We start from the raw sequence: 13,375 nt of genomic DNA, 5'->3' as shown, positions 1-13,375 counted from the left end.
TTTTTATTACCTTTCTCACTACAATGCATTTTCTAAGAGAGCATATTTTTCATAATACACCCTTTCTTGAAATCAAAACTAGGGTGTATAGTAATCTCAGAATAGTTTCAAAATGTCATAAAATAAGCAACAGTTAGAAATATAACAAATATACACAAAGAAGGTGATTATCTCAGGGTGCAGTTAGGTTCACATATACAGAGGCAATCCTTGAGGTATTGAAGTCTTGAGCCGTTTAAGATCAAAACCAGCACTTCGAATTGGGCTCATGCAGTTGGGTCATGATTGGTGTCATTGGAACCAACTCCTAGGTGCTGAGGTCCCTTCTCCACCCTCAATAAAATATTTGAGGGTGCTGGGCCTCCCCAAAGTTGATGGGCATTGTCGTTCAAATGGTGTCCATACACTGCATCTTATGCAAGACGGTGCCCTGCCAATATTTTATTCAAGGCTGCCGATTTGCCAAAGGCACCTTTCTACTGTAATTAAAGTGCTAAACATTAGTAAAACAGTTTTAAAACAGGGAAAGTGCACAGTGCATGCATAGTCGTATTCTATGATTTTATCACATAATAACTAGTTCTAACTTTAAATCTAAAGCTCACAGATTTCCAGGTAGTTGCAAGAACACAAATAATTTTATGTAAAAGGGGTCAGTCATATCAACAGTATATTAGTAGTTTATGTACTCTAGAAATTGTTAAATAATAGTTTATTTGTACAAATAAAATACAAGTTTTGGAACCAGGTGAATACTTTTAAGAAGAAGAAAAATATTTTGAGAGGGTTTTTATTTTGGTATGAATATGCCACCAACAGTTTTCAGAGTCCAATCAAACAAATAATATGCCACTCCGAATATACTTCCTACCAAATTAATGCATGTTACACAAACCACATTCACTTAGCTTCAAACTTCACTTTTTTCATCTGGGATTTATGCCTTCTCTTTCTTGAATATCTTATACTCTTGCCTCGGGCTAATCCACCTCTTTTGAAAGCAAAGCCAGAATTTAACAGCTTTGCCTCCTAGAGACCTAATGATAGATGTCAAAAATGTATCATTAGGATTTTGTCCAATTAAAAAAAAAACAAGACTTAACAGAATGTATGTGTTATACAACTTTCCCATGTTGGACTAGGTAAAAGTTTGGAATAATGAAAGAGAATTCCTGTTACACAACATCTCATATATCCTTGAGGGGAAAGGTTTACGACTTTCCCCATTGTAAAAACGTATTATGCTTTCAGGTTTTATTAGAGTAGTGATCCTGATCCAGAGATCTTTGTGTACAGTGACAAGAAGCTCAACATGATTTGTCCATGAAATAGATAGGCATTATGGATAATACTTGATCAGAGAGTCAGTTTGGTATAGTAGTTAGTGTATCAGATTAGGACCTCAGAAACCAGGTTTGAACCTGGAGTTCTTCAAAGTAAAGGCAGGCCATAAATGTAGTAAATAAAGAAGGCCTTTTAGAATTGATAGCACAAAAGACGGTAGATATGGCATTTCTTCCAACACAGCACCGTTTCCCAGATACAGAAGATTAATCCAGATGCCACATTTCCAAACAGATACAACTCTTTCTAGATCAGGGCATATATGTAGAAATATTTAAATCTGAATTTATACATCACTATTGTCAAGGGTTGTGAATACAAAGGTTTTATAGTTTTTCAGGGTCGTGGGTGGCACTGTGGTCTAAACCAATCATAAGGTTGGCACTTTGAATCCGCGCAATGGTGAGCTCCCGTTGCTTTGTCCCAGCTCCTGACAACCTAGCAGTTCGAAAGCATACCAGCACAAGTAGATAAATAGGTACCGCTGCAGTAGGAAGGTAAACAGTGTTTCTGTGCACTCTGGCATTTGTCACAGTGTCCCGTTGCACCAGAAGCGGTTTGGTCATGCTGGCCACATGACCCGGAAAAGCTGTCTGTGGACAAATGCTGGCTCCCTCGGCCTGAAAGTGGAGATGAATGCCGCACCCCATAGTCGAATTCGACTGGGCTTAACCATTCAGGGGTCTTTTACCTCCTTTACCTCTATAGTTTTTCACTACATCCTGTATTTTATTGTTATACTGATCCTAAATATGTGCAATGATTTCCAGACTGTGCTAGTCTGTTGCAGCAAAAACAACAGTCTTTTGGCATCTTAAAGACTAACAAACGTATTATAGCATAAGCTTTGATGCATCAGAATTCACTTCACCAGATGTTGTAAATTAAAGTTGTCATATTTCAAAAAGATTTTGCAAAATTTCCCCCAAAAATGAAGTTTTTAGGGTATCTTGTAGGGAAATCGGCAAAAAATCAATACTTTCGATATGGGCTGTCATGCCTATCTGGGCAGGTCTATTTTCTTACTGTACCAGTGAAACCTCTCTTCACTGGCCGCATATCACAGATGTAGTTAAGTCAGTTTTGTGGATATAAAACTTGCATGGATAAAACCCAAATCTCATCACTAAAAACTGTGATACAAACATAACCTCCATAAGCAATTAAAACAACAACAACAACAACTTAAAAGTAACTTACAACTTTATCCTGTCTACTTCTATTTGTAGGGAAGCTCCCCTAACTTTAGTAAATGTGCAAGGAGTTGCAACCTTAGTCTTTAAAGCTAAGTGCTAAACTGTGAACTTAGAAAAAGGCATTGACTGGATGGCAAATGTCCATATGTAAACTGAAAAGATGAGTTTTAAGCAAGAATTCTACATGAACATATTAAAATCTTATTTTCTCTCTTCCGATATGATTTCAGTTCCACTAAGGAGAAGAAGCTATATTCATTTCAAGACCCTAATGACTTCTGTTTGCATAAGAACTATGTAAGAAGATTTACAATGCGGGTAACCTATTATTAAAGCATATGCTAATCACTCTCAATCCATCTAAACTAAAACATCACCAAGAAAATATGCATAATGTGATTAAACCAAACACAAAACAAAACCATTATTTCCTATTTTACATGTACAGTAGTTAATTATTTCCTAACTGGCTATAAACCTTTAATGTTAAAGTATATGGATTGTATTTTAATTTAGTTTTTAAAACTCATACCAAAATAGAAACATTTTCATAAATATTTATTGGACCTTTCAGATGAAATGTTTCTCTTGCAAACTTACAGCCTGTGCTTACTTAAAAGGAAGTTCCAATGATTTTAGTATAATTCACTTGCGATAAGAATACTTATGATCACAGTCCTAGGTTCTTACCACAGTGTTAAAACAGTTAGGGGGAAATTATCCAGTTTTAATTCCGATGAGGGGATGTGATCTCACTGCAGTCTGCCTTTCTGAATCATCACTGACAAATCAGTAAAATGAATAAACCCCTGCAAAGGTATCCTTCACAGACGCTACAAAGATTTTATTGGTAGACTGATGTGGGAATATTTTAAGGCAGCAACTGCCTACAGAATTTAAACACTATAGTTCTGTCGCTGATCTATAGCAAATTGCCTGGAATTATTTTCATACAATCATCTTAGTAATACGCACTGACCAGGGACAGCAGCAAATTAGCAATGTGGCCTGTCTAAAGCATTTAGGCTGGCATCCTTCCCACTTAGCTGTAATCTTAACCCCCAATGTAGGGGAGTAAGTCCTACTGAATTCAATGGGACTTAACTTCTGAATAGACATGGTTAGGATTGTCGCCTTGGCTGCGAATAAGATCTATTGGACTTAACTGGACTTGCTTCTGAGTAGACATGTACAGGATTGTGCTATCGATCATCAAAATTTCTCCAGCCATACAGACACCATCAAACCTCAATACATGCAGCCAACATAATATCATGTGTACAGCAAGGGTCCTAGCCACACCACACTGTACCATCATCGTATTATTTATGTAGAAATAGAGGTGAGGCCTGAAACGTTTCAAAGACATTAACATCTAACAGTGATGCTAGCATTTTTCCAAAATTAAAAAAATAAATATATCAGCCTACTGAAAGCAATGAAAAATATTGTTACTGTATGTCCAGCACAACATGGTTTAGTCTACTTCTTAACAATGCTATATGATAAAAATTATTGTTGTTTCTTTCTAAAATTGCACATATTTCACAAATTATGTACCTTAGGAATCTTAACACGTCTTTTTGTTCATAAACCCTTCAGAAATTTGAAATCATATCTCAAAATGCTCCAGTGAGGGAGGCTTGCATTCAACATTTCTAAAATAAAACTACACAAGATTTCAGAAGTTAAGCTAACTTATATAAAGTTACCCGTACGAAAAGAAAAAGGCCAGGAAATTGGTGGAAAGTCCTAAAACCTAATAAAAGTCTTGAAAAGTCCGAAACACTAATTCCAGGAATTACTCAACATTCATCACAAGTTCATTAAAACCAGAAACCTATTTGCGGAAAAGTATAAGACAGACAACAGAAAAGCATATGCATATAAACCATTACTTGAATCTACGAAATAACGTTTTTAAAAGGCACATCAATATGCATACAAGTTTACTCAAAACAACATAATCTATTTGCTATAGTTTAGCATTACAAGAATTACCCTTGTTGCATTTACCCTTAGGACAGTTGTGTGAAGAAAGTGATTGTGGTCACTGTTCATTGTATCTGATTTCAAGATACTTACATCTGAGGTCAGGATGTATTTTAACTTTTGCTTTTAGCTTTTTAAAGAAGTGAAACTAAGGCTAACATACTTGGCCAAGGCCACACCATGATACCACAACAGAGGACAGACATAGACACCAGATGTCCATGATCCAATGTGATGTAATGGAAGTGTTAGTCAATGATGGTGGCGTTGAGCATATAGGGTCACCAGTCCCATACTATGGAACAAAAATTCAGCAGGCACCCTCCCACTCGATTTTCAGGCATCTCTTAAAGACCAATCTATGCAAACAAGCTAATGCAACTGAGTTTGGGGGGGGGGGTTCATCAGAATGGTCATTTTGTCCTTTTTTTGGTGTTTTATATTTTATAGTATATATTTATTGTATATATTTATAGTTTCATTGTATATATTTATAGTTTTATTGTATATATTGCTGTACGCCACCATGTACGAAATAAATGCTTAAATAAATAATTCCCCAGTGAGCCGCAAAGCTCTCCTGAACCAGCTATTCTCTCTCAATCTAACCTACCTCACAGAGTTGTGAAAATAAACTCTTTGGAAGAGAAGGGTGGGATTAAAAGGTAAATAAAATAAATAAATTTCTGCACACTGTTCCACACTGAGGACCTCTCTCTCTCTCTCTCTCTCTCTCTCTCTCTCTCTCTCTCTCTTTCACACACACACACACACACACACACACGAATTCCAGGAAAAGATACCTTAATGTGCTATTCTGAACATACTAAGGAGATAAGATACCTTAATGTGCTATTCTGAACATACTTACATACTGCCTCACTGAGCAAAGTGGGGCATCAGAGTCAGAGCAACCTTGGGCAGTTGCATGGGCCCCAGCAGTTAACCAGGGCATGTGCAAGACTCCCCCCCCCCCGGCCTGGTGCTCTAAGCAGCTGTGGATAATGGGGTCCAGTCAGGGGCGTCTTACCCATAGAGACTAGTGGCGCGGGGCGCCAAGTTCTGGAGGGTGCCAGGGAAGAGGCGGAGGCTGGATGCGGCACCTCCCGGCATCAGCTCCCCGCCCTCACCCACCTCTGCCATGCCGTGCCGAAGCAGCGCCGTGCCCAGAGCCTCTGTCTGCCATGGCCACTGCGGCACGAAGTGGCCAGCTGAGCCGGGGGGGGTGCCGCATCCATCCTCTGCCTCTTCACCCACTGCCCGCCTCCTCCATCCCTGCTGGCAGCGCCATCATTCCTAAAAAACTCTGGGAAAGGGGGGGCACTTGAGGGAGCTTTGCACCACGGCGCCGGATATACTTAACACGGCCCAGGGTCCAGTTGCTATTTTAATTTTCCACAATGACCCAAAACAGGGAGCGATGTGAGACATTGAAACTGTAGGTATGACCCACCAACACATGAAGAACTGTTGCCCGTCAAGAGAGAAGGCAGCCCACCAAAGAGCACTTAGGAACAAAGGAGTCAGGCCATTGGTCCACATAGCTCAGCACTGTCCACACCGACTGGCATCCCAGGATTTCAGGCAGGGGACATCCCCAGCCCTACTGGGAGATGCCAAAAATTAAACCTAGAAACTTGTGCGTGCAAAGCAAATGCTCTAACACTGGCTTATGGCCCTTTGCCCAGGCCACCCTCAAAGCTGGAGCCAGTTCTGCCCTAAGTAAATGATACGTTTGCACTGTCAAGAATGCAACCTTAAAGCAAGCCGCACTGAACACACCAAAAATTACTCCCAATTAAACATATGAGAGAATTGCTAGAGTAGATGTCAGGATGATCAAGGAGGGCCTCTGTCAGCTGAATAAAGTCACTGGGTTGAGGAAAACTTTGATATATTCTTGATTTATATGGACATATAAATGATCCATTAAAAGACAAACCCTATGCACATCAAAATGATATTCTGGGGATTTAATGCTGTTACAAGTGTAAACATAATAAACAATTGTAGCAATGCCATATTGCAGTAGGGATTCCTCCCAATCATTTCAGAAAAAAATGAGTTTCATACACCTAAAATCAATTTAAAATATAGAATATGTACAGTAATTTATTATTATTGTGTCCTTGAGAATGACACAGAAGGTATCATTTCAAAAGGTAGCTATTATGTATCTATGTATTATGTATCTATTATGTATCTATGTAGCTATTATGTATCTCCTTAGTTCTCCTTTCATTTTAGATTTACAGTATACGCATAATTATTTTATAAATATTATTTTATTTTCCCTGTTTTCTCCATAACTTGTACATTTTAACACTACTTTAAAATTCTGGTGATCACCACATTTTCAAGGCTTACCGGAGAGTAAATCCCATTCAGCTCAATTATTCTGAGTAGACATATTTAGGATTGCACTCCACCAGAATACATTTCAGCATTTTAGAGGCAGATATATTTTCCTCCAGTAAAAATATAGCCTAGTTGCTTGTTGCAGTAGGCACACATCATGTTACTTTATTCATTTCTAAACTCATATATACATATGGATTTTAAGTATTTTATAAAATAATTTGAATATTAAAATAGCTGGGGGGTTCTCCCCCCAAAGAGTCATTTCTAACCATTGTACAGACTTTTCTCCCCTTTCAAAACAAAAAACAAAACCCACAGCAGCTATTTCCATAGTTACAGGATCCAGAGTTATTCATCGTGGAAGTTTGCTTTGTGGAAATACATGTCTGTTAGGCACAAAACCTCAGAACAGCCCCATCTCTCTACAACTATGTCCTGAAAGAGCCCAAACACATAAAACAGTTGCAACAATACTTACTCCCCCAGCTCTAAAATCCGGATATGCCTCACAAGCACACAGCACCTGCAGACCAATCCCATGCGCTCTGACTTGGAAGTAAAACCCACACTGTTCAATGGGACTTGCCTCCAAGGAAGGGTGCACAGGATGGCAGCCTTCCTTCTTCCAGAGGGAGGGGGGGGGGAGGAGAGAGAATCAAACAAACCGATCGGCTGCAACGAACGCATTTCTAGCATTTACACCAATCCCAGTCCATAGCAAGAGGCACTGAAGGCAACCCTCCCGATGGCTCCACGCGAAGATGGGAGTCCATCCCACCTGTTTGATACCCAGGAAACATTCCCTAGCGCTCATCTCGTTAAACCTCTCTCGTTACCTGGTTCAAGTGTATCCCACGGAGCACGTTCCTACCAGCGGTTTCCTCTCTCTCTCTCTCTCTTTTGCCAGCTTCCCAGCCGCCTCGTTCAAATCATGGCTGGATGAGAGGAATCCCAAAGTAGGCGATATACACACAGGCACAGAAAGAGAGTTTGGTGCGTGTATGTGTGTAGGATTCCCCTTCCAACCCTAAGTGCCAGCATCCAAAAAAGGGGAGGGGGGAGCAATGGCAAAGTAGCAGAGCTGCAGCTTCCCTCCCAACGAAATCCCTCAGGGGGTAAAACAAATAAAAAAAAAATCCCAAGGCATCTCGAGAGAGACCCAAATCTGAACTTCTGGTCCACACACCCCTTGCTCCTCCAAAGGAGCCCATTCAGTTGCATGGGAGGGATGTTCGCATCTGCCACGCCACTCACCTGTGTGCGAGATGCTGCTGTTCAGCAGCTGCTCCCTTCCTCCCTTCCCTCCTCCTCTTTATGTCTTTGCTCCGGCCGGGCGGCGACTGGCAGGCGTGCCCCCCACTGCCATCTTCTGCTGGAGGCGCCGAAGCGAAGGGACTGTGGGGCGGGTGGGGGGGGCGAGGAAAGTGGGGGGCAAAAGAAAGTTACCTGCCGCCGCTGCTAGTGCCGCTGCTGCTGCTGCTGTGGGCAAGGGGGCTTCATGTGAGCCTGGCCCCGGCAGGCGGCGGAGCAAGCCTCTCGCCGGGAGAGGAAGAGGAGGAAAAGAGGCGGAGATAAGGGAGGGAGGGAAGTAGCAGCAGCAGCAGCAGAAGCGAAGGGCTGAGCGCCGCTCCCGCTCCCGCCGCCGCCGCCGGTGGCGGTGGTGGCTCGAGGAGGATTTACTAAAAATAGCAGCCGATAAGGGGCGGGCGAGGGGGGGGGGAGAGGAACCGGGCGGGCGCGGGAAGCGGAGAGGCCGCCTCAGCCAACACGCCCAGAGTTGGCGACGGGCTGGGGAGGAAGCCGCGCAAGGGGGCGAAGTGGGGCAGCGGGAAGGAAGGCCGTCGAAGCGGCCTCTTGTCAGGGAGAGGGCGAGCTCATTCCCCTCAGAGATAGAAACAAGGCAATTGTGGGGGGGTTTGGGGGGATGGAGCGCCTTTCGAAGCCGCCGTGAGGTAACTTTGGGCGCTCGAGTGGACGAGGGTGCTGCTTGTTCGCCCCAAGGAGGTCTTTTCCCTTCGAGCTCGGCGGCCTCTCCCTCCCTTGGGAGACAGGGAAGGAGGCTGGCGGTGTGTGGGAACCTTTCAGGTTAGAGTTGTGCTGTGTGTTGTCGAGTGGGAACGGGGCTGCGTTTGGGAACCGCCTGGGCACGAAGCCGTTTCGCCAGGCTCCGGGTTGTTTCGTGGCACAGGACAAAGTTAAAGCCCCAAAGCAGGAGGCGGGGGGCTGACCGGTGTTTGTTTGTTTTTCTTGGGGGGGGGGGAGCTGAGGACCGCTTTCAACCGTGAGGCGGGACCGGGGAGGGGGTTGTTCCATTCACGCGCACAGGACAACTGCACCTGCAGAGAACATCGCCGAGCCCCCTCCTCGGCGGGGTCTGGGAAGATTGGCATCCCTAGCAAGGCGCAGGGCGGGCTGATTTCATCCTCTCGCTACGTAGCACTGTCTACTTAAAATAAAAAAATCAAAAGCCTATTATTAATTGCTATCACTGACAAAATATTTTTTTTTGGGGGGGGGGAGATATCTTTTTGTGGGTCCAAAAAGGAGTTCGATACTTCTCCTGCAAACAGGAAGACTCGCGTTCGAGTCTCTGCTCATTTGAAACACATTCTGACTCTTTTTTGCTCCCAGAATTGTAGCTCCGTGAGGGGTAAACTACAGTTCCCAAGAAAATGTGCTTTGCATGATTTTTTTGAGGATGAAATGAGGTTGGGGGAGAGAACTGGGTCCATTTCTGAGCTCTCCTTGGAGGAAAGGCGGGGTGTCAATAAAATGAAGAAGGCACAGGCTGGGAAGATGCTTTGGCACCTCTCTTCAAACTTCCAGTCTTTGTTGTTTCGTGTTACATCTATTTTATAACGTGAACAGGGAGGACGTGTGAACAGTGGTCCCATCGAATCTGACTGGTTTGCCCCTCAACACTATCGCCATACTGCAACCCTTGGGTTTTGAGGAAACTGGAGTCTCATCCACACTATACATTTAAAACAGTCTCATGCCACTTTAAACAGTTGCAGTTCCCCCAAAGAATCCTGGGAAATTTAGTTTGTTAAGGGTGCTAGCCACAGAGACCCTAATTCCCTTCACAAAGCTACAGTTCTCAGAATGTCCTGGGAACCGGGACGCGATGTTAAACCACTCTGCAAGTTGTAGCTGTGCAAGGGAAATAGGGGTCTCCTGACCCCTCTCAGCATCCTTAACAGACTACAGTTCCCAGGATTTTTTGGGAAAAGCCATGACTGTTTAAAGTGGCATGATACTGCTTTAAATGTATAGTTAATATTTATATAAGTAAATGATTATATATGTTAGTTGCTTTTCTTATAAAGGCAACTCAAAGCGACTTACATTAAATAACCCTGATGGGGCCCAAATCAGCTAAACCAGTATATCAAGGTATATTTGTAGTATAGCCACATTCACGAATTTCCAGAGGGAAATTGCATCAAAAAGAGCAAATAGTTTTGTGGCACCTTAAAGGTTAATAAATCTTATTATGACATAAGCTTTTGCTAACAATCTATTTCATCAGACACGGGGAGAGTGAACCTGAGATGCAGGTACATATAAAACCCCCATCCACCTGCAATTCAGGGTCTCACTTCATGCATCTGACCAAGTGGGTTGTACTAAATTTGTTAAGTCTTACAGCAGTGACCAGAGGAGGAATGATGCTGGGAGGAGTGCATAAATAAAAAACATCATGGAACACCTGCATCAGCACAACCAGATGCCTTCATCTGCCCCAGCTGCAACAAAACATGTCTCTCCCATATCAGTCTCTACAGCCACAGCAGGCTCTGTAACTCTCCAATGGTTTGACTTCACCCCCAAAAGTGCACTCTTCCATTGTCTCCAGAGCAGACGGATGCCAGCCTTTAAGGTGCTAGAAGGTTCTTTGTTGCTTACACTCCTGAAGTTATACAGTAGATCACAGCCTTCATATTCAATGTTTAATTAAAATGTCTACTGGAAATGACTTACTGTTTTTATAACCTTGCCAGATGAGCCATTCTGTACTTCTGTTTCTTTAATATGTTTTGCTTTGATTTTATTTTAATTGAGACTTTTTGCACCACATAGGTATATTTTCATAGATATATATTTTAATGAGTTTGAAGTATTGAAAGGTATAAAATATTACTGTACATAATAATACAAATAACCAGGAATAACCAGCAAATTCACAATTAATCACATAAACTCAAATTTCTGCTTTACTTTCAGAAAACATGTATTGAAAGAGAAGGCAAGAAAATGTTGCTACCAGTTTTTAGTGACTGCAGCTGGTGGGAGCATTCCATGAGTTAAGTTCCATTGTTGGGACAATCCCACCCATAGAAGGAAGGAGGTGACTTGCCAATTCCCCCCTTGCATCGCCCTCCATTCCCGAGAGTTGGGATCCCCTGGAACTGTGGGGAAGCTGCAGGGAGAGAGAATTGGAGAAAGTTGACTCCCCATTTCCACCAATTTTACAGTGATTAGATAGCAAAATATTGTGTGTATCTACGTAAGTGAGTACAAGATTGCAGCCTAAAGTCTGTTAAATATCCTTATTGTGGTTAGTTTGTTAGTTTGCATATGTATGCTATAAAACTAGAGATAATGTAGCTTGCTTCCAAATGTTCATTCTGGATTACCACCTGTACTAGCAGGAGGCGTTTTCTGAAGAGTCCAAAACTCATTTGCATATGTTAATCCATTCAAATGTATGACAAGTGAAGAATTTCCCTTATGCCCTTTGCACCTTTGCTGTAGGACCTGTGCATAGAGCAGATTTTACTGCCCTGTCTGAATGGTTGGCCAGGTATCCATCTGCCCTCAAATGGCTAACCACCCCCCTCTTCTTTCTTTTCTTTCTCTCTGACATCTTTATCTTGGCAGCAGGACTGCTTCATCAATATATTCATTCACTGTAATACTGTATTCCATCCTCTGAAATGCACTTATGCACAGTAACATGTATCACACTAAAATAAAACTCCCTTTGCTTGCATGACAATGTTACAACAATGAAAAACTTCAAGTCTGTAGCAAAATACATAACCGTAAGTTACACCCTTGGATCTAGCTCCCACTGTTCCTTTCCTATTACATGCCAGAAAATATGAAACATCAGCTTTAAGTGTGTGACCTTCACTTTACTCTTCAGCTAAAGCTGCAAATCCTACATACACTACTGAAGAGTAAGACCTACTGAGCTCTGTGGAATTTACTTCTACTTTACATCCACAGGATCAACATGCATTTTTGCTTTATATTACTTTGATGTATTCTTTTCTTATATGCCATCATTTCAGCCAGAAGTGGAATATTAAATATCTTCAAGCAGACAATAGTCCACTCCATCTCTCTCTAAAGCTCTTTCAGAGCAATCACATTTCTTTGTTCTTGGGTTGCCCAGAGAATTCTCTTCTGGGCGTTCTCAACCTAGAAAACAGTTGGTTTTATGCTTTAATTTCTCCAAGAAAAAATGGTAGTATGAAAATACAGTCTTCAGAAATTTGAACGAAAGATGACATTCTAATACCTTTATTTGACAAAGCACAGTTGCTTTCAAGACACAGACTACAGAACACAGGCAGGCTGTTAGGTTTTTTCACTTTGCTTTGCTGAGCAACAAGTTCTTCATAAGGACCGTTCTTATCTATATAAATAAGTCCCACTAAGATATAGGTGTGTGTTTGGAAAGTGGGGTAAAGGTAAAGGGATCCCTGACCATTAGGTCCAGTCGTGGACGACTCTGGGGTTGCAGTGCTCATCTCGCTTTACTGGCCGAGGAAGCTGGCGTTTGTCTGCAGACAGTTTTTCCGGGTCATGTGGCCTTCATGACTAAGCCGCTTCTGGCGAACAAGAGCAGTGCACGGAAACGGCGTTTACCTTCCTGCCGGTGCGGTACCTATTTATCTACTTGCACTTTGACATACTTTCGAACTGCTAGGTGGGCAGGAGCAGGGACTGAGCAACAGGAGCTCACCCCATCGCGGGGATTTGACTGCTGACCTTCTGATCGGCAATCTCTAGGCTCTGTGGTTTAACCCACAGCGCCACCCGCGTCCTGGAAGGTGGAGAATTTCTTCAAATTATACAGGGGTAGAGCTGGAAGGGTTCCATCTGTGCCATGGTTGAATCAGGCAGGATCCTCCACAGCCAATCCTGCAGTAGTTTACCCATGCCATTCCAATAGGTAGATTGTACACACAGGCCAGTGATGCCTGTGTTAGACATTTCCTGATAGCTGACCTTAATACCCAAGGCCACTGTCTTGTTTTTGCTCCTGTGGCCCTTTTCAGGAACTTTGGTCCAATGCACCCAAATCTGTTCTTGTGCAAGCATCTGTAAAATTAATTATAGGCAGGTGACATTGCATGGGCAGATGTGGATTACGCCCATACATTCATAGGGTTGCAGTTCAGTGGTAGAGTATCTTCTTTGCATGTAGATGGTCAAAAATTAATTCACCTAGATCTAAAGCAGGGGTC

At 42.5% G+C, this 13,375-nt stretch overlaps 1 protein-coding gene across 1 annotated transcript in view; it reads right to left on the bottom strand.

Moving 5' to 3' along the window:
- The window catches only part of HDAC9 (histone deacetylase 9), a 428,850-nt gene extending 417,542 nt beyond the window's left edge, over positions 1–11,308 (bottom strand). Inside the window, exons 1-2 of the mRNA XM_083467863.1 lie at positions 11,161–11,308; positions 8,148–8,288 (exon numbers count right to left, since the gene is read on the bottom strand). The gene's annotated coding sequence lies outside the window, so the exon portion shown is untranslated. The remainder of the gene's footprint in view (positions 1–8,147; positions 8,289–11,160) is intronic.
- Positions 11,309–13,375: the final 2,067 nt, after the last annotated feature.

This window comes from Podarcis liolepis (assembly GCF_965112155.1).
Source record: "Podarcis liolepis genome assembly, chromosome: 12".
Lineage (NCBI taxonomy): Eukaryota > Metazoa > Chordata > Lepidosauria > Squamata > Lacertidae > Podarcis > Podarcis liolepis.
The sequence above is the reverse complement of the archived record's forward strand: the minus strand, read 5'-3'. Positions and strand labels throughout refer to the sequence as shown.